The following is a 21,775-nucleotide window of genomic DNA, read 5'->3' as shown; positions in this document are numbered from 1 at the left end:
CCAGCGGCCTAGTACACCCTGGTCGTTTATCCAGCACTGCAGTAACACTTGGTGACGTGGCGAGTCCCATAAGTGCAGTTGAAGCTGGCGATGTGGCAAGCACAAGTAGTGTCCCGCTGCCACCAAGAAGAAGACAGAGACAGGCCCGTCGTGCCCATAGTGCCCTTCCTGTAGAATTTGCCTATCCTGATTGGGTCCCCACCACTTCTACAGCACCTGTACTTCCCCCATTCACTGGCCAACCCGGTATTCAGGTGGATACAGCGAACTTTACGTCACTTGATTTTTATTCGCTGTATTTCACGGAAGATCTCTATAGATCTATTGTGGACCAGACTAATTTATATGCTGGTACTTACATCGCCGCTAACCCCCAGTCTCGCCTTGCCAAAGAATGGAAACCTCTCGAGGTTTCCGAATTTAAGACCTTTCTGGGCCTTACCCTCAACATGGGCATACACAAATTTCCGTCATTGCGGATGTATTGGTCCACACATCCCATTGACCATATGTACATTTTCTCTGCTCACATGGCCAGGAGACGATACGAGGCGATCCTGCGGTTCCTGCATTTCAGTGACAATGCACTTTGTCGTCCACGTGGAGACCCTGAATTTGACCGGCTCTACAAAATTCGGCCCCTCGTAAACCATTTCAACGAACGTTTTGCAGCCTTGTTTAATCCCCAGCAGGTTGTATGCGTTGATGAGTCCCTGATTAAATTTGCTGGCCGTTTGTCTTTCAAACAGTACCTTCCCAGCAAGCGTGCCAGATACGGGGTCAAGCTCTATAAGCTCTGTGACAGGGCCACAGGCTACACATGGAGCTTTAGGGTTTACGAGGGAAAAGATAGTCAGGTAGAGCCGGAAGGATGCCCAGATTACATGGGGAGCGCTGGCAAGATTGTTTGGGACTTGGTGTCACCCTTATTCGGAAAGGGGTACCATTTGTATGTGGACAATTTTTACAGCAGCGTGCCACTTTTTAGCCACTTATTTGATCAACAGATTGGAGCATGTGGCACCGTGCGACCTAATCGCCGGGGCTTCCCCCAGCGGCTTGTAGATGCCCGTGTTAGGCCGGGGGCGAGAGCCTGCTGCAGATGTAAAAATTTGCTCGCTGTGAAGTGGCGGGACAATAGGAATGTTTTCGTTCTTACCACCCTTCACGCAGACACGACAGTCCAAATTCGTACGGCGACTGGTGTTGTGGAGAAACCCCTCTGTGTCCACGAATATAACCAAAACATGGGGGGGGTGGACCTCAACGACCAGTTAATGGCGCCGTATCATATTGCCCGTAAGACGAGACGCTGGTACAAAAAAGTGTCTCTACATTTATTTCAATTGGCTCTACTGAATGCTCATGTCGTATACAGAGCTTCAGGACGGAATGAATCCTTCCTTCAATTCCAGAGGGATATCATCACAGAACTCCTGTATCCAGGCGGTATTGTACCTCACCATCTCCTACCAAATGCAGTAAGCCGACTGCATGAGAGGCATTTTTCTTATGTCCTCCCGAGTACCCCTACCCAACGAGCCCCCCAAAGAAAATGTCGTGTCTGTACCAAGCGCGGATTTAGGCGTGACACCCGTTATTTTTGTCCCAAATGTCCTGGCAATCCTGGTCTTTGTATTGGTGAATGTTTTGAACGCTTCCACACACACGTTAATTATTAGTGTAGGGTGAAACATTTCACAGGCTAGGCACACTCACACAGGGTCTCCCAAGATGCCATCGCATTTTGAGAGACCCAAACCTGGAACCGAAAAGTTGAAGTTACAGTTCACAGTTACAAAAAAAAGTGGTAAAAAAAAAAAAAAAAAAAGTAAAAAATAAAAACACACAAAAAAATATAAAATAAAAAAACCAAAAATAGTTGTCGTTTTATTGTTCTCTCCCTCTCTATTCTCTCTCTATTGTTCTGCTCTTTTTTACTGTATTCTATTCTGCAAAGTTTTATTGTTGTTATGTTTTTTCATGCTTGCTTTTCAGGTATGTAATTTATTTTACTGTTTTCAGGTACGCCATTCAGCTGTTGCGCGGACTTATTTATCTTGACAGCAACAGCGTTTGCTCCCACGATATATAAAGCCGCGACTCCAGTGCTGTAGGAGGTGATTTCACCACCACAGTTAAAAAAAAGAGCATATATGCCGAAGCATGCGGGCAGCAGGGGCGGAGTAGCGATTTTGCTCCTAATGCCGCGTACATACGGTTGACATTCCTACGGAGGCTTTCCCGTGGAAAAGTCTGACCATGTGTACACGGCATAGAAAAGTCCGACCGTGTGTATGCGGCATAGAAAAGTCCGACCGTACGCGGCATAACTTTTTTGCGGGAGGATGCCCCCATGCTTTGGCATATATATATTTTAGGCACAGGTTGCGTTAAAAAATGTTTTATTTTTTACTATGTTTTTTTATAGGTATTTGCTTTGCAGGTATGGTATGATCTTACTGTTATACTGGAATGTTACTTTGTTTTAATGTTAACCATCATTTGCTTAGCAGGTACGCCATTCAGTTGCAGTGCGGATTTATTTAGCGTGACAGCAACAGCGTTTGCTCCCACGATATATAAAGCCGCGACTCCAATGCTGTAGGAGGTGATTTCACCACTACAGTTCAAAAAAGAGCATATATGCCGGAGCATGGGGGCATTAGGGGCGGAGGAGCGATTTTGCTCCTAATGCCGCGTACATACGGTTGACATTCCTACGGAGGCTTTCCTGTGGAAAAGTCTGACCATGTGTACACGGCATAGAAAAGTCCGACCGTGTGTACGCGGCATAGAAAAGTCCGACCGTACGCGGCATAACTTTTTTGCGGGAGGATGCCCCCATGCTTCGGCATATATAAATGGTGCATGTATGCCCATCATTAGAAGTGGGTGGATGAAGGGAGGTATTCTAATGGTGGGCATACCCACCGATCAATCTTTTTTTTGTTCAGCCAACAGACTGCATGAAAAAAAAAAAAGATTACAATACATGTCCAACAAGAACCATCAACGTACTGGTATGTTGCAGGACTTTGAATGGTTATACCAGAATGATGCCTGCGGGTTTAGGCATCATCTTGGTATCATTCTTTTCAGCCAGCGGTCGGCTTTCATGTAAAAGCAGTCCTAGCGGCTAATTAGCCTCTAGACTGCTTTTACATTCAGTGGGAGGGAATGTCCCCCCCCCCAGATATAAACGGCGCCATTGAGAATATGGGAAAGCATTTTATCACACCGATCTTGGTGTGGTCAGATGCTTTGAGGGCAGAGGAAAGATCTAGGGTCTAATAGACCCCATTTAAAAAAAAAAAAGAGTACCTGTCACTAACTATTGCTATCATAAGGGATATTTACATTCCCTGAGATAACAATAAAAATGGTAAAAAAATAAATAAATGGAAGGAACAGTTAACAAATAAAATAAAAAAAGCGAAATAAATATATAAAAAAATAAAAAAATAAAAAAAAGCATCCCTGTCCCCCCCTGCTCTTGCGCAAAGACGAACGCAAGCGTCGGTCTGGAGTCATATGTAAACAGCAATTGCACCATGCATGTGAGGTATCACCGCGAAGGGCAGATCGAGGGCAGTCATTTTAGCAGTAGACCTACTCTGTAAATCTAATGTGGTAACCTGTAAAGGCTTTTAAAGGCTTTTAAAAATGTATGTAGTTTGTCGCCACTGCGCGTTTGTGCGCAATTTTAAAGTATGTCGTGTTTGGTATCCATGTACTCGGCCTAAGATCATAATTTTTATTTCATCAATAATTTGGGCAATATAGTGTGTTTTAGTGCTTTAAAATAAAAAAAAGTGTATTTTTTCCCCAAAAAATGCGTTTGAAAAAACGCTGCGCAAATACTGTGTGGAAATTTTTTTTGCAACACCCACCATTTTAATCTGTAGGGCCTTTGCTTTAAAAAAATATATAATGTTTGGGGGTTCAACTTTACTTTCTTGCAAAAAAATAATATGTTTTTATGTAAACAAACAGTGTCAGAAAGGGCTTTTTCTTCAAGTGGTTAGAAGAGTGGGTGATGTGTGACATAAGCTTCTAATTGTTGTGCATAAAATGCCAGGACAATTGAAAACCCCCCCAAATGACCCCATTTTGGAAAGTAGACACCCCAAGCTATTTGCTGAGAGGCATCTTAAGTCCATGGAATATTTTAGATTTTGACCCAAGTTGCGGGAAATATAAATATATATATATATATTTTTTTTTTTGCGCAAAGTTGTCACTAAATGATATATTGCTCAAACATGCCATGGGCATATGTGGAATTACACCCCAAAATGCATTCTGCTGCTTCTCCTGAGTACGGGGATACCACATGTGTGAGACTTTTTGGGAGCCTAGCCGCGTACGGGACCCCAAAAACCAATCACCGCCTTCAGGCTTTCTAAGGGTGTAAATTTTTGATTTCACTCCTCACTACCTATCACAGTTTCGAAGGCCATAAAATGCCAAAATAGCACAAAAAAAAACCAAATGACCCCATTTTGGAAAGAAGACACCCCAAGGAAACTGCTGAGAGGCATGTTGAGTCCATGGAATATTTAATTTTTTTGCCCCAAGTGATTGAATCATGACCAAAAAAAATTAAAATAAAAAAATGTACAAAACATTGTCACTAAATGATATATTTCTCACACATGCCATGGTTATATGTGGAATTGCACCCCAAAATACATTCTGCTACTTCTCCTGAGTACGGGGATACCACATGTGTGGGACTTTTTGGGAGCCTAGCCGCGTATGAGACCCCGAAAACCAAGCACCGCCTTCAAGATTTCTAAGGACATAAATTTTTGATTTCACTCACACAAATCTTGAAGGCAGTGCTTGGTTTTCGGGGCCCCGTACGCGGCTAGGCTCCCAAAAAGTCCCACACATGTGGTATCCCCGTACTCAGGAGAAGCAGCAGAATGTATTTTGGGGTGCAATTCCACATATAACCGTGGCATGTGTGAGAAATATATCATTTAGTGACAACGTTTTGTATTTTTTTTTTTTTTGGTCATTATTCAGTGACTTGGGGCAAAAAAATTAAATATTCCATGGACTCAACATGCCTCTCAGCAAATAGCTTGGGGTGTCTACTTTCCAAAATGGGGTCATTTGGGGGGGTTTTGTGCTGTTTTGGCATTTTATTGCCTTCGAAACTGTGATAGGTAGTGAGGAGTGAAATCAAAAATTTATGCCCTTAGAAATCCTGAAGGCGGTGATTGGTTTTCGGGGTCCCGTACGCGGCTAGGCTCCCAAAAAGTCCCACACATGTGGTATCCCCGTACTCAGGAGAAGCAGCAGAATGTATTTTGGGGTGCAATTCCACATATAACCGTGGCATGTGTGAGAAATATATCATTTAGTGACAACGTTTTGTATTTTTTTTTTTTTTGTCATTATTCAGTGACTTGGGGCAAAAAAATTAAATATTCCATGGACTCAACATGCCTCTCAGCAAATAGCTTGGGGTGTCTACTTTCCAAAATGGGGTCATTTGGGGGGGTTTTGTGCTGTTTTGGCATTTTATTGCCTTCGAAACTGTGATAGGTAGTGAGGAGTGAAATCAAAAATTTATGCCCTTAGAAATCCTGAAGGCGGTGATTGGTTTTCGGGGTCCCGTACGCGGCTAGGCTCCCAAAAAGTCCCACACATGTGGTATCCCCGTACTCAGGAGAAGCAGCAGAATGTATTTTGGGGTGCAATTCCACATATGCCCATGGCATATGTGAGAAATATATCATTTAGTGACAACGTTTTGTAAAAATTTTTTTTTTTTTTTTTTGGTCATTATTCAATCACTTGGGCCATAAAATTAAATATTCCATGGACTCAACATGCCTCTCAGCAAATAGCTTGGGGTGTCTTCTTTCCAAAATGGGGTCATTTGGGGGGGTTGTGTGACATCTTGGCATTTTATGGCCTTCAAAACTGTGATAGGTAGTGATAGGTAGTGAGGAGTGAAATCAAAAATGTATGCCCTTAGAAATCTTGAAGGCGGTGCTTTGTTTTCGGGGCCCCGTATGCGGCTAGGCTCACAAAAAGTCCCACATATGTGGTATCCCCGTACTCGGGAGAAGCAGCAGAATGTATTTTGGGGTGCAATTCCACATATAACTATGGCATGTGTGGGCAATATATCATTTAGTGACAACTTTGTGCAAAAAAAAATCAGTTTGTCATATTCCCGCAACTTGTGTCAAAATATAAAATATTCCATGGACTCGACATGCCTCTCAGCAAATAGCTTAGGGTGTCTACTTTCCAAAATGGGGTAATTTGTTTGTTTTTTTTGCTATTTTGGCATTTTATGGCCTTCGAAACCTTGATAGGTAGTGAGGAGTGAAATCAAAAATTTGTGCCCTTAGAAATGCTGAAGGCGGTGCTTGGGTTTTGGGGCCCCGTATGCGGCTAGGCTCCCAAAAAGTCCCACACATGTGGTATCCCCGTACTCAGGAGAAGCAGCAGAATGTATTTTGGGGTGCAATTCCACATATAACCATGGCATGTGTGAGAAATATATCATTTAGTGACAACTTTTTGTAAACATTTTTTTTTTTTTTTTTTTCGTCATTATTCAATCACTTGGGACAAAAAAATTAAATATTCAATGGACTCAACATGCCTCTCAGCAGTTTCCTTGGGGTGTCTACTTTCCAAAATGGGGTCATTTGGGGGGGGTTTGTACTGCCCTGCCATTTTAGCACCTCAAGAAATGAGATAGGCAGTCATAAAATAAAAGCTGTGTAAATTCCAGAAAATGTACCCTAGTTTGTAGACGCTATAACTTTTGCGAAAACCAATAAATATACGCTTATTGCGATTTTTTTTACTAAAGACATGTGGCTGAATACATTTTGGCCTAAATGTTTGACTAAAATTTAGTTTATTCGATTTTTTTTACTTTTTGTTATAAGAAAAATCATTTTTTTTCAAAATTTACGGTCTTTTTGCGTTTATATCGCAAAAAATAAAAATCGCAGAGGCGATCAAATACCATCAAAATAAAGCTCTATTTGTGGGAAGAAAAGGACGCAAGTTTTGTTTCGGTACAACATTGCATGACCGCGCAATTACCAGTTAAAGCAGCGCATTGCCAAATTGTAAAAACACCTTTGGTCTTTAGACAGCGTATTGGTCCGGGGCTTAAGTGGTTAAAGGGTAAGTCCACTTTTATGGGGAAAAAATAGCAAAAAAAATAACCACCTCAATATCGGACTCTGTCAGCCCCTTCCTGCCCAAGCCACTTTTAAGTTTTTAGTACTGTCACATTTTGAATGCAACACTGTACCCGAATGAAATTTTTTAATGATTACAGTATTTATCTCCTAGTGCAGGGGTGCCCAACCAATGGCCCACAGGCCACATGATGCCCTAATGTGGCACATGACCTCCTGCTCTGGGATGATGGGTTGGCAAGCCCAGGTCATGGGGCTCCCAACCTGCCATCCTAGAGCATCAGTGCTCTGAATGGAGCCGGCACTAGAGGAAGAATGGCTGTGGAGGGAGCAGAGCCGCATTAGCCTATGATTTCTGTATAGTGTCGGCTCTTGCCACAGGTGGAGTGATACCAATTGCACTTCGCCTGGGACAGCAACAGCCTGCAATACCTGTAGCAAGAGAAATTCCTGAATAGAAGATTATTATTAAAGGTCAATTTATATTCTAAAATCACAGTGTATATATGGGCATATCTCTTCTACAGTGATTACCAGGCTGCTTTCAAACTGATCCACAAGTGCACCGCAGTGCGCCTGTGGGTTACTTGCACTGAGCCATAGACTTCTGCTATGGCTCATTTTGGTAGCATAATTATTCATGTGAAATGTACACTGCTCAAAAAAATTTAAGGAACACTTTTGAATCAGAACTCCTGGGATATTGATCTGGTCAGTTAAGTAGCAGAGGGGGAGGGGTGTATACAGAGGAGGTTGTTAATCAGTTTCAGCTGCTTTGCAGTTAATTGAAATTAACAACAGGTGCACTAGATAGGCAACAATGAGACAACCTGTCTGACATTTTTTTCCCTACTCATCTTTTCTGACTGTTTTTCACTAGTTTTGCATTTGGCTAGGGTCAGTGTCACTACTGGTAGCACAAGGCGATACTTGGACCCTATTAAAGTTGCACAGGCAGTCCAACTCCTCCAAAATAGCACATCAATACATGTCATTGCCAGAAGGTTTGCCGTGTCTCCCAGCACAGTCTCAAGAGCATGGAGAATATTCCAGGAGACAGGCAGTTACTCTAGGAGAGCTGGACAGAGCTGTATAAGGTCATTAACCCATCAGCAGGACTGGTATCTGCTCCTTTGTGCAAGGAGGACCAGGATGAGCACTGCCAGAGCCCTACAAAATGACCTCCAGCAGGCCACTGGTGTGAATGTCTCTGACCAAACAATCAGAAACAGACTTCATGGGGGTGGCCTGAGGGCCCAACGTCCTCTAGTGTGCTCTGTGCTCACTGCCAGACACTGTGGAGCTCAATTGGCACTTTCCATTGAACACCAGAATTGTCAGGTCCGCCACTGGTGCCCCATGCATTTCACAGATGAGAGCAGGTTCACCCTGAGCATATGTGACAGACGTAAAAGGGTCTCGAGAAGCCGCGGAGAACTTTATGCTGCCTGTAACATCGTTCAGCAAGATCGCTTTGGTGGTGGGTCAGTGATGGTCTGGGGAGGCATATCCATGGAGGGATGCACAGATCTCTACAGGCTATACAATGGCACCTTGACTGCCATTAGGTATTGGGATGAAATCCATGGACCCATTGTCAGACCCTACGCTGGTGCAGTGGATCCTGGGTCCCTCCTGGTGCACGACAATGCCCGACCTCATGTGACGAGAACATGCAGCCAGTTCCTGGAGGATGAAGAAATTGATACCATTGAATGGCCCCCATGCTCACCTGACCTAAATCCAAAAAAACACCTCTGGGACATTATGTTTCGGTCCATCTGGTGCCGCCAGGTTGCACCCCAGTCTGTTCAGCAACTCAGTGATGCTCTGGTCCAGATCTGGGAGGAAATACCCCAGGACACCATCCGTCGTCTCATTAGGAGCATGCCCTGATGTTATCAGGCATGCATACAAGCACTTGGGGGCCATACTGTATAATTTTTTCACTGTTTCGGGGTGTCTTTGAATTAAGCCCTCTGTAGGTGGGTAATTTTCATTTCCATCAAATGATGTGCCATCTTTTCATTCCTAACACATTACCCAGTCCACATCAGTATAGATATCCAGCATGAGATTTTTGCCCGTTGAGATCTGATATCTTTTCAAAGTGTTCCTTTAATTTTTTTTTGAGCAGTGTATGTTCCTTGCTAAAAAAAAAAAAACATTATTTTTTATCAAGTTGTTATGGGTATAGATATCCAGCATGAGATTTTTGCCCGTTGAGATCTGATATATTTTCAAAGTGTTCCTTAAATTTTTTTTTGAGCAGTGTATGTTCCTTGCTAAAAAAAAACATTATTTTTTATCAAGTTGTTATGGGTAAAGTGCTGCTTTAATATAAGTACAACTAGAAGTGGCTGTTGAAAATAGCATTCCAATTGTGTGCCATTCTTTATCGTTAATTAAATGTCACAGATTTGATAGTCATAAAGCGCAAATTATTTGATCTGGCTTCTTGAGGGTTTCCAGTTTAAGACTAGCACTCAGCTCCTAACAAACTGATTTAATTTGAAAGAAAGACAATTAATTTTATTTTCCTCTACTTAACTACATACTTACATCTATTTCATGTCAAGTAAGGGTATGTTCAATCAGTAATCTATTTAGAATAGTGTATTACCTAAATGGTGACTAAATGACGACTGATGATTTAACCACTTAAGCCCCGGACCTTTAGGCAGCTAAATGCCCAGGCCAGGTTTTGCGATTCGGCACTGCATCGATTTAACAGACAATTGCGCGGTCATGCGACGTAGCTCCCAAACAAAATTGACGTCCTTTTTTTCCCACAAATAGAGCTTTCTTTTGGTGGTATTTGATCACGTCTGTGGTTTTTGTTTTTTGCGCTATAAACAAAAATAGAGCGACAATTTTGAAAAAAATTAAATATTTTTTACTTTTTGCTATAATAAATATCCCCCAAAAACATATATACAATTTTTTTCCCTCAGTTTAGGCCGATACGTATTCCTCTACCTATTTTTGTTAACAAAAATCGCAATAAGCGTTCATCGGTTGGTTTGCGCAAAATTTATAGCGTTTACAAAATAGGGGATAGTTTTATTGCATTTTTTTTTTTTTTTTTTTTACTACTAATGGCGGCGATCAGCGATTTTTTTCGTGACTGCGACATTATGACGGACACTTCGGACAATTTTGACACATTTTTGGGACCATTGTCATTTTCACAGCAAAAAATGCATTTAAATTACATTGTTTATTGTGAAAATGACAGTTGCAGTTTGGGAGTTAACCACAGGGGGCACTGAAGGAGTTATGCTTCACCTAGTGTGTGTTTACAACTGTAGGGGGGTGTGGCTGTAGGTCTGACATCATCGATCGTGTCTCCCTATAAAAGGGATGACACGATCGATGCAGCCGCCACAGTGAAGCACGGGGAAGCCGTGTTTACATACGGCTCTTCGCGTTCTTCAGCTCCGGGGAGCGATCGCGAGGGGGCGGCTAGAAATGAATAGCTGCGCCCTCGTCCCGGATTGCTCCCTGAGGCTTAGCGACCGTGTACCGGGGGGTCCCGATCGGACCCCCAACCCGCGGAAAGGCAGCGTTCTGCCTGCCCGTGCCATTTTGCCGACGTATATGTACATGCGGTGGTCGTTAAGCGGTTAACCACTTCAATATCAGGAACCTTTTCCCCCTTCCTGCCCAGGCCAATTTTCAGCTTTCAGTGCAGTTGCACTTTGAATGACAATTATGTGGTCATGCAACACTGTACCCATCCTATATTTTTATCATTTTTTGAGACAAATCAAGCTTTTTTTGGTGGTATTTATTCACCACTGGGATTTTTTTTGCTTAACAAACAAAATGTTTTCTTAGTTTCTGTTATAAAAATGTTTCTTCTTCACTGATGGGCACTGATAAGGCTGCACTGATGGGTACTGTTAGGGCTGCACTGATGGGCACTGCTAGGCACCTCTGAGGCTGCACTGATGATTTTTTATCTTATTAATTTTCTACTAATCCACACACTTGTTGGGTTTATGGTGTGATAGTACTATTTTTCTGTACTCATATACTTATTTACAGTTTGCACTAGGGTTGTCCCGATACCGATACTAGTATCGGTATCGGGACCGATACCAAGCATTTGCCTGAGTACTTGTACTCGGGCAAAAGCTACTGATGCTTCACCCGATACTTGTACTGTCGGCGGTGATCAGTGCGTGGGGAAGTTACAAGCACTGATTTTAAAGCAGCTGAAAGCCGCCGTGTATCCCGTGTATGCCGCCGTGTATATCCCGTGTATGCCGCTGTGTGTATCCCATGTATGCCGTCATATGTATCCTGTGTATGCTGCCGTGTTTCTCTCCCCTTCGGTGCTCCTCCTCCACCCCCTGGAAATGTCAGGATGGAGAGTGGGGTAGGAGCCGGTAAATCCGGCTCCTTACTGCTCCGAATGGGCAGAGTCAGTGATCACTGACTCTGTCCATTTACATAACTGAAACATTGTAACCTGTGTTTACAAATGTTTCAGTTTATGAATGAAGAGAAGACACTGTCTTCACTCCATTCATTTTCAGCGCAGCTGATGCTGCCGAGAAAGGGACAGGGGAACATGTGTCCCTAGTCCCTTTCCCTGTCTCAAAAGAAAGGTGTCAGAGGTCTGTTAAGACCCCTAATATCTCAACAAAGCCCCCCCAACAGGCCCGAAAAATAAATAAAGAATAAAAAAACAAAAGAATAAAAAAAAATGATTGTAGAAAATAGAAAAAATCAAGAAAAAACACACTGACACGGTCCACCCCCCCCCCCCCCCTTAAAAAAAAGAAAGCATTATAAATAAAATAAAATTTAAAAAAATTAAAAACAAATTGTTAAAGATAAAAAAAAAACATACTGACACATGTGCCGCTGTCACATGAGATTAAAAAAAAGTATCGGTATTCGGTATCGGCGAGTACTTGAAAAAAAGTATCGGTACTTGTACTCGGTCTTAAAAAAGTGGTATCGGGACAACCCTAGTTTGCACAGATAGAGGGTTTCCGTTCCTTTTTTTTTGTTGGTAAAGAAAATCAGCATATCTATACAATGGCATTCTCTGTGTCAGCACATCCTACCTGTCATAGGTATTGTTTATCCCCCCTGTCATACAGACGTGCTGAATATGGCTCTGGGTTTGGGGACAATTGTTGTGGTGCTGTACACTACACCAGCTATAGCAGGGCTTGGTTAAATAATTTATATAGAGCCCCTGTTGGGATTAGACACTTATCCATATATGTAATGGTTTGCACTTTGCACTTAGGTTTTATATGTTGGTTTTGGGTATCATTTTGTTCAGAGGAGTTTCCATAGAGGGCTGCATCTCACCCAAATGTCAGTGTCATTTTATTATACAGTATCTACCTGTTTAAAGCTAGTGTAGTGTTCACTACTAGTCTGTTGGATATTTATAATATAGAGTATATATATATATAGTACTATGCAAAAGTTTTAGGCAGGTGTAAACAATTTGTAAAGTGATAATGCCTTCAAAAATATTTAAATTGTTTATTGTTATCAATTTACAAAATGTAAGGTGAGTGAAAAGAATAGAAATCTAAATCAAAACAATATTTCATGTGACTGCCCTTTGGCTTCATACCAGCTACCATTCTTACACTTACACATTATGTACACTTGCACAAAGTCAGGGATTTTTTGGAGGATTGGAGTCAGGTATATGATTAACCAATTATACTGATCAGGTGCTAATGATAATTGATGTCATATGTAGGTTGATACTAGGGTTGTCCCGATACCGATACTAGCATCGGTATCGATACTAGTATCGGTACCGATACCGAGCACTTCCCCGAGTACTTGTACTCAGGCAAATGCTCCGATGCTTCACCTGATACCTGGGCAGTCAGGGTGATCAGTGTGGTGGGGGAGTTACAAGCACTCTCCCACCACAAGTGAAATAAGCGGTGATCGGTGCTTGTAACTCTCCCATACACGAACGCCACTGACTGTCCCCGTATCCTCCTCCAGTCCCCCTCCGTTCTGCTGCTCTGCTGCTGTCCCCCTCTGTGTCCCTAGTCCCTTTCCCTGTCTCAAAGGGGAGATGTCAGAGGTCTGTGGCCAGGGGCGTAACTAGAAATCAAAGGGCCCCATAGCAAAATGTTGTATGGGCCCCCCCCCCAGAAAAAAAATCACGCCCACCAAAATGCCCCACATCCTTTATTTGATATCATTATAACTAAAGAGGACCTGTCATGGCTCTATACTGTACATGTATAGGAGTATAAAGAGGACCTGTCATGGCATTATATGTGTATATAGAAGTATAATGAGGACCTGTCATGGCTCTATACATGTATGTAGGAGTAAAAAGAGGACCTGTCATGGCTCTATCCTAGTGATTAGGAACAGAGATCTCTCTCCTCCTCCAGTCAGTCCCACCCCCCCAGTTAGAAACACCTCCCAGGGAACACATTTAATCCCTTCCCTGACAGTGACATTTACACATTAATCAGTGCATTTTAATAGCACAGATCGCTGTATAAATGTGAATGGTCCCAAAAATGTGTCAAAAGTTTCTGACCTGTCCACCGCAATGTCGCAGTCTCACAAAAAAAAAAAACAGATCACTGCCATTACTAGTAAAAAATAATAATAATAAAAATGCTTGAAGTGCATAATTTCTATTATTACATTGTTATATAAAATAGTTCAACTCACCATATTGCAGAATCAGTAAGAGCCCCGAGCGTGTCACTTGCCAACGTCACCTGCCTTCAGATGCGGATTGTCACTTGCCGCGTCACCAGATGCGGGTTGTCACCTGCCACACATTGCAGATTGTTACTTGCCACGATGTCACACATTGAGGATTGTCACTTGCCACGACGCCACCTGTCACACATTGTCACTTGCCACAACGTCACCTGCCACACGTAGCAGATTGTCACTTGCCACATCACCTGCCACACATTGCGGATTGCCACTTGCTGTGTCCCAGAGTAAAGGCAGGCAGCAGAGAGATAATGTAATCTCTCTGCTGCCCACACAGTGGGGACAGATCTGCAATGATGCAGATGATGTCATCTCTCTGCTCCCCCGCCCGCTGATTGGCAAGCAAGCCCGCTCACCCGCTGACTGTTCTCCTGTTCTGCCCGCAACGCCCAGGTGAATGGAGCGTGCTGGCAGAACAGGTGGAGCGGGCTGGCTGGCAGGTGGGCGTCAATTTGCCTCACAGTGGAGCGCGGAGCGGGCAGAACGGGCTGGCAACAATTTGTCATACAGTGGAGCGGGCTGGTGGAAATTTGCCCCTCAGTGCAGGCAGGGCCGGTGCTAGGCAATTTGGTAGGGAGCTGACAAGTGTGGGTGGTAGGAAGCTGACAAGGGTGGGTGGCAGGAAGAAGACGGGGGGGAGGATGGAGATGACAAGGGTGGGTGGTAGGAAGCTGACAGGGAGGATGGAGATGACAGGGTTGGGTGGTAGGGAGGTGACAGGGAGGATTGAGATGACAGGGGTGGGTGGTAGGGAGGCGACGGGGAGGATGGAGATGACAGGGGCGGGTGGTAGGGAGGTGACAGGGAGGATGGAGATGACAGGGGTGGGTGGTAGGGAGGCGACGGGGAGGATGGAGATGACAGGGGTGGGTGGTAGGGAGGTGACGGGGAGGATGGAGATGACAGGGAGGTGACGGGGAGGATGGAGATGACAGGGGTGGGTGGTAGGGAGGTGACAGGGAGGATGGAGATGACAGGGGTGGGTGGTAGGGAGGTGACAGGGAGGATGGAGATGACAGGGGTGGGTGGTAGGGAGGTGACGGGGAGGATGGAGATGACAGGGAGGTGACGGGGAGGATGGAGATGACAGGGGTGGGTGGTAGGGAGGTGACAGGGAGGATGGAGATGACAGGGGTGGGTGGTAGGGAGGTGACGGGGAGGATGGAGATGACAGGGGTGGGTGGTAGGGAGGTGACGGGGAGGATGGAGATGACAGGGAGGTGACGGGGAGGATGGAGATGACAGGGGTGGGTGGTAGGGAGGTGACAGGGAGGATGGAGATGACAGGGGTGGGTGGTAGGGAGGCGACGGGGAGGATGGAGATGACAGGGGTGGGTGGTAGGGAGGTGACGGGGAGGATGGAGATGACAGGGAGGTGACGGGGAGGATGGAGATGACAGGGGTGGGTGGTAGGGAGGCGACGGGGAGGATGGAGATGACAGGGGTGGGTGGTAGGGAGGTGACGGGGAGGATGGAGATGACAGGGAGGTGACGGGGAGGATGGAGATGACAGGGGTGGGTGGTAGGGAGGCGACGGGGAGGATGGAGATGACAGGGGTGGGTGGTAGGGAGGTGACGGGGAGGATGGAGATGACAGGGAGGTGACGGGGAGGATGGAGATGACAGGGGTGGGTGGTAGGGAGGTGACAGGGAGGATGGAGATGACAGGGGTGGGTGGTAGGGAGGCGACGGGGAGGATGGAGATGACAGGGGTGGGTGGTAGGGAGGTGACGGGGAGGATGGAGATGACAGGGAGGTGACGGGGAGGATGGAGATGACAGGGGTGGGTGGTAGGGAGGCGACGGGGAGGATGGAGATGACAGGGGTGGGTGGTAGGGAGGTGACGGGGAGGATGGAGATGACAGGGAGGTGACGGGGAGGATGGAGATGACAGGGGTGGGTGGTAGGGAGGTGACGGGGAGGATGGAGATGACAGGGGTGATAAAATGTATGACAGCCTCAGAAGTAGGATGGTGGGATCATCGTGCTCCTCGTCATCCCCCTCATCATCCACTGGGATGCCAGGAACAGGGGGATGACGAGAAGCATGATGATGACAGCAGACAGTAGGTGGCATCACAGCATTAGGGCTGTGTGTAAGGTCATCACAAGCAGCTGGTAGCAGGTATGTTCGGGCGCCCTTGTTCAGGGAGTGAAATCGTATGCTTGCAAGCCAGACCCCCCCCCCATCCCCATCATCATTAAAAAAAAATTGCAAGCCAAGCCAGCCCCCCCCCCCCACCCCACCCCCCCCCCCACCCTCCCCATCATCATTAAAAAAAAATTGCAAGCCAAGCCAGCCCCCCCCCCCCCACCATTATCATCAAAAAAACCATCAGGTCCCCCTCACTCAGCCTGTGCTGTGACTCACGTCTCACGGCGGTCATCTGTCTCTCACGATGTTCCCCCACTGGGTTCTGGCGCGCTGATACATGTCCCGCCCTCCTCCTCTAGACCAGCTTGTGTGACAGACAGCACACTGGCTCTATCACACGAGCTAGTCTTCTCTAGGAGGAGGGCGGGACATTTATCACAGCGCAGCACGCTCTTTTCCTCCGCTGCCGCACTCAGCAGCAAAGCCGTACAAAAGAGCCGCACTAGACACTCGGCGGCGGCGGTGAAAAAAAAAAAAAAAACCTCATTGCCTTGCCCTGCTCACCGGGCCCCACTCGGCTGCGGGCCCCATAGCGCCCGCGTGGGTTGCTATGGCGGTAGTTCCGCCACTGTCTGTGGCATCTGTGACTATTAGATGCCATTTTGGCTGGATGCATTATGTCATCTGGTTGCGTTAGGAAGGCACTTGTGGTGCACGCCTCCCTATGACGCTGGGCACCTTTTGCGCTCAGACGCCAATCATCCAATCATGACATGGTGTGGAATTTATTGTTTGCATCTCAGAGCACACACACCTGTGGGATTCACCTGCTCAGACTCAGCATAGTTGTATACTCTCATCAACTCCAGGTACACCTCACCATCTGCACTTGGCTCATTCCTAGTATTCACCTGTGTTTGATTTTCTTGCATTTCTTTGCCTTTTCATTTTCACAGACCTAAACATTTCATTTTCTTTTCGCTCTTTCTCTTTTTTCCTTTTACCTATTTTCTTGACCCCTATCACTCACTCTCATCTCTCTGCCTTTTATATTCCTCCTTTAGTCTCCACGTCCTTACCATTCTTGGCTTAGGCTGTTTTTCTTATACAGAGATACATACAATATTACTTAAAGCGGGATTCCACCCGCAATTTTTTTTTATATAGTCAGCAGCTACTAACACTGTAGCTGCTGACTTTTAATAAGGACACTTACCTGTCCTAGTCGCCCGCAATGTCGGTCCCCCGGCGGCGATCGCTCCATCCTGGCACCTCCATTCTTACTAAGGGAAACAGGCAGTGAAGCCTTATGGCTTCACTGCCCGTTTTCTACTGCACATGCACGACTTGCGCGACACTTTGTGAATGGGCAGCTGCCTCCTGGGATAGACACAGTTCCCAGAAGGCAGTGCGGCTCATTCACAAAAGACACCGTGACGGAGGACGAGCCATAAGATCCACCGCAGTGGAAGAAGAGGCAGAAGACCTACTTCCGCATAGCAACAGCCCTTTCAGGTGAGTATCATATTTTTTTCAATTTTTTTTTATATTTATTTTAAGATTTTTTAGAGGGAAAAAAACGGGTGGAACTCCACTTTCGTTCACCATTGCATACTTTCTGACAAACCCATTTATGCCTACAGCTTTTACCACATATGGACATAATGAGACCTCTGGGAACACTTCCTCACATCCACACCATGTCTGTCCTCTATTTTGCCCTACTGGGCTCCCGATTGGCTCCGCCTCCTCAGCTCCTGGGTGAGACACCTACTGCTGCATCTGGGAACAACACACCTGCTGTTTTGGCCCTATTTAGTGGTGAGTATGGGATCCTATACCACAGGTCCCTATACCTTATGCTCATTCCACCAACATTTTATCACATACCCACCTTTATCTTTCCATCCTAGGTACAGTTGTACATGCATCCACCCCTGAAGAGCTAGCTGGGTCTTGCCAAACATGTCATGTCGAGTACATTAGATGTCTGTGTATCACATGTCTTTTACTGTACATGTACCAATTGCCTATTTATATGTTTGTCGTTTTATAATTGGCCACTGTTGATGATATCCATGCATGCATTGCATTACTCTTATCTGAATGAACATATCTACTTTATACTGCATTTACTGCTACTACGTTTATTGGCCCAATGGTGTCCACCTCATTTAAAGTCCCCAAAGGGTGAATCTTTTGTTGCAGTGGGTGGAGAGAGGGACATGTGGCAGATAGAGAACAGTGAATTCCTGCTCAAAGAGAACAGACTGTGTAAGTGATGCAGCTTCACCTCACTGAGACACACATAGAGACTGTTAATGATTTAATGTTCCTGTTTGGAAAATACCTTATGTTGGACTTTCTAATACAATGCTGTGTGGATTACTGTCTATGTGGAGATATATTTCTCATTTGGGATTTCACTTGCTATCCACAAGCCCCAATTGAGTGGAGGCACTGCGCTTGTTAGAGATGCTGTCCTGATCACACGGATTATGAAGACTCTGCTCCTATATATTATATAGGTGATGCCATCATATCTCAGTAGCCACAGAGAGAGAGAAAAGAATAGCGCTACACTATTAACACTTCTATTTCTGAAATAATTCTTAATTTGCAGCACCTTTTTACACCTGCAAAAATCTATATATACTGTTTAGATATTTACATATATACATATAACTATTAAATAATATTAAATAATAATCGCCTGATATATGTTATTAATATCTTTCTTTAGTGTAAAACCAGATAAAGCCATCAAGTAATTGATAATACTTGCACTTTCTGAGTCTTTATTCTTGACATTCTAACTTATTTCAACATTACTGAAAATTCGGTTACTTTTCGATAGCTTTAAACTTTTGCATATGCTTTAATCAAAGTTACTGTTTTAATAGATCTTTAATGTCATGTCATGTCTATCTTAAATTGTTTACACAGCAGTTTAATTTCATTCTTCAAAATTTCAGGCATGTTAAGTTCAACTCCTCCAAACTGATTTAATATATCTGAATTTGCTCTGACAACTTATCCTAAAACTCAATGACAGATGGAGACAATGAACATCCTTTGATATTTTCCTTGAGCAATGCATAACTGAAATGTATGCCACATACAAGCAACATTTTATAAAATTTGATGCTCTTCTTCTTTTGCAAGGCATGAGTCATCCTATTGTTTGGGAATTGTTCTAGGAACATCATTTACATTTTTTTCAATAGCTCAATTTATTTTGTGACATCTTAAATTTACTTTATAGCCCTTCAAGAAAAAAAAGAAAATTAGGTATTTTTAACGTGTCATTACTAAGCCTGCATAGGCTGGAAGAAAATATTACCATATAATTTTCAACGTTGTTGTGGTATAATTTGCCGAATTGCTATTTTTATAGTTTTTAACATAGTACTTTAGAACCATTATCTTTTGGCTGCATCATCCTCTCCCACCTTTTATTTTCTAAAATAAATGTCACAGATTACAGTGTACATGTTTTAGTTCTAGATCCCAGCCTTGGAAATGGTCACAAACACAAAAAACAGTGGCTAAAATTAAAGTAAAGTTCTTTAAAAGCGTGTTCTGCATCACACCTTTCCCATTTCTGTCCATATGTTCTCCTTTAATCTTATTAGATCGTTTATTCTCTGTTCTTTTGCAATCAGTTTGACAGGGTTTATAACTTTCATTAAACACAGCAGCTGAACCAAAAGATGTATTGAGCACCAGGTGAATGTATTCCGCTCACAGTGTAGTAATGACAGCCCATTAAAGTTAATACCTTGTGAATTGCTTGTCCATTTGATAGCACCCTAAGGAAGGCAGTGCTAAACAAGGTAATTCTACCTGACAAACGTTTTCCATAGTTATGCAATTTTTTAAATTGAGATTATGTGGTTACTTATTTTCTAATCTTCACAAAACAGCATAATCTGAAAAGTATAGCCAGTTACATTTATATGCATATATATATATATATATTCCTGAAAAAGATATGGTAGTGCTTTAAATTTTGAGGTTTATCACAATATTTTTGAGCTTTATCAGTTAGCTATAATAATGTCACTTTCACCAAAATATAGATTTTCCTACTGGATTTCCCTTATTGTTTGTTTTCACTTTCAAAATGTTACTTTTTTATGTTTTAGATCCCTTTCACACGGATGGACCGTTAAGGTCCGCCTGTCAGTTTTGACGGCGGACCTGAACGGCCGCTCCATGCATCTCTATGGAGCATCAGATGTCAGTGGAGACATGTCTGCTGACATCCGACCCAATCCGATCCGCTAAAAACAGACATATGGGGATACGTCCCCATCCGTCCATGGCGGATCGGATCGGGTAAGATCTGATGAAAACGGACATGCTATCCGTTTTCATTAGATCGCTCCATAGGAGACAGCAGTGCCCGACAAGCCCCTCCCCGCTCAGTGAGCATAGAGAAGCTTGTCATCCATCGGCTCAGCAGAGATCTGCAGACCGATCTCTGGCTGAGCTGGCGGGGGCAGGCGGATTCCTAGTGTGAAAGGAGCCTTATTGTTTCAGCAGCTTTCTGTCAATGCCATTACTTCGTTACTGCTTTTTTAAAGTTTCTTTCCCAGGAGATGGTTTACAAAAATGTTTACAAAGTTGAAAGGCCTTCACCATCTGATGACAGACTTCAGATGCATTATAAAAAGTGGATAAAATATCAACCACAGCTGCACCTCCACTAAATAACATTATTGATGGTGGCAGTGTCAAGTAGTTTTTCAGAAGCTGAATTATGCTAATTTACTTGAATGCTGGAATATGAGCATGTAGGTGATGGCATCCCAACAACACAGTTTAAAATATACAATTTAGAATAACCCCTAGGGTAAAAGGAAATATTAAACTGTATCTATAACCAACATTTTTATAAGTTTAGAGGTTTTGCTACTGCTTTAGTGCACCTGGAGGTTTTGTTGGAGAGATTCCTTCACTTCCTGTCTGGTTAAAAGGTTATCCTCAGGACAAGAAGTATTGGGAAGTCTCTCTTACAGCAACCCAGACCAAAGTACTTTTATTTAACCACTTGAGTACCAGCCTGTAATACTCCCTCATTTACATGCCATATTTCAGTTTCCAGTGCTGTGATACTTTGTACAGTACAGAAGCAACATACTTGCAATGGCCACCTGTTTGGAAAGTAGGTACTCCAAGATTGCCATTTTTGCCACAATAAAAAAAAATGAAGGAACATTCTGGTATTGAGGGGACCATGGATCTTGTTAATGCTTTACTAGATACAACACATGCAGGTCATACACAGAGGGAGGAGAAGATAAATAAGGGGGGTGAAGGGGTAATATACAGAGGATACCGAGAAGCAATGTATTGGAGAGGGGGGGTGAAAGAGTTAAAAAACATTACTTGAATGTGCTGCTGTCATGGGTGCACTGTGAAAAGGAATAGGAACTAATGAATGACTAATTTATTCATTATTTATTGTTTCCTCCCCTTCATCTATTGTAAGAGGAAGAGGAGGGCTCTCAGAAGAATTTTAAGCATTAGAAAGAGAACACTGGGATTTGACAGAGCACAAAATATTCAGTGCTACAAAGTAGAAGTAGAAAAAAATATATATTTTATTTAAACAAAGTGAAACATTGTGACAGCAAGTAAAGCGCAACATGCAAGTTTAAAGTGGATGTAAACCCCATTCATGAAATTTGAGCTGGGCACAAATATCTTCAGTGTTTTCTTATCTCTCTTCAAAGCACTAAGCCCT

General features: G+C 43.8%; 1 protein-coding gene across 1 annotated transcript in view; it reads right to left on the bottom strand.

Moving 5' to 3' along the window:
• Window positions 1-21,775, bottom strand: part of LOC120941686 (contactin-associated protein-like 4) — a 466,073-nt gene that overhangs the window by 33,137 nt on the left and 411,161 nt on the right. The window lies entirely within an intron of this gene.

This window comes from Rana temporaria, chromosome 1, assembly GCF_905171775.1.
Source record: "Rana temporaria chromosome 1, aRanTem1.1, whole genome shotgun sequence".
Lineage (NCBI taxonomy): Eukaryota > Metazoa > Chordata > Amphibia > Anura > Ranidae > Rana > Rana temporaria.
This window is presented reverse-complemented; position numbering and strand designations above follow the sequence as displayed.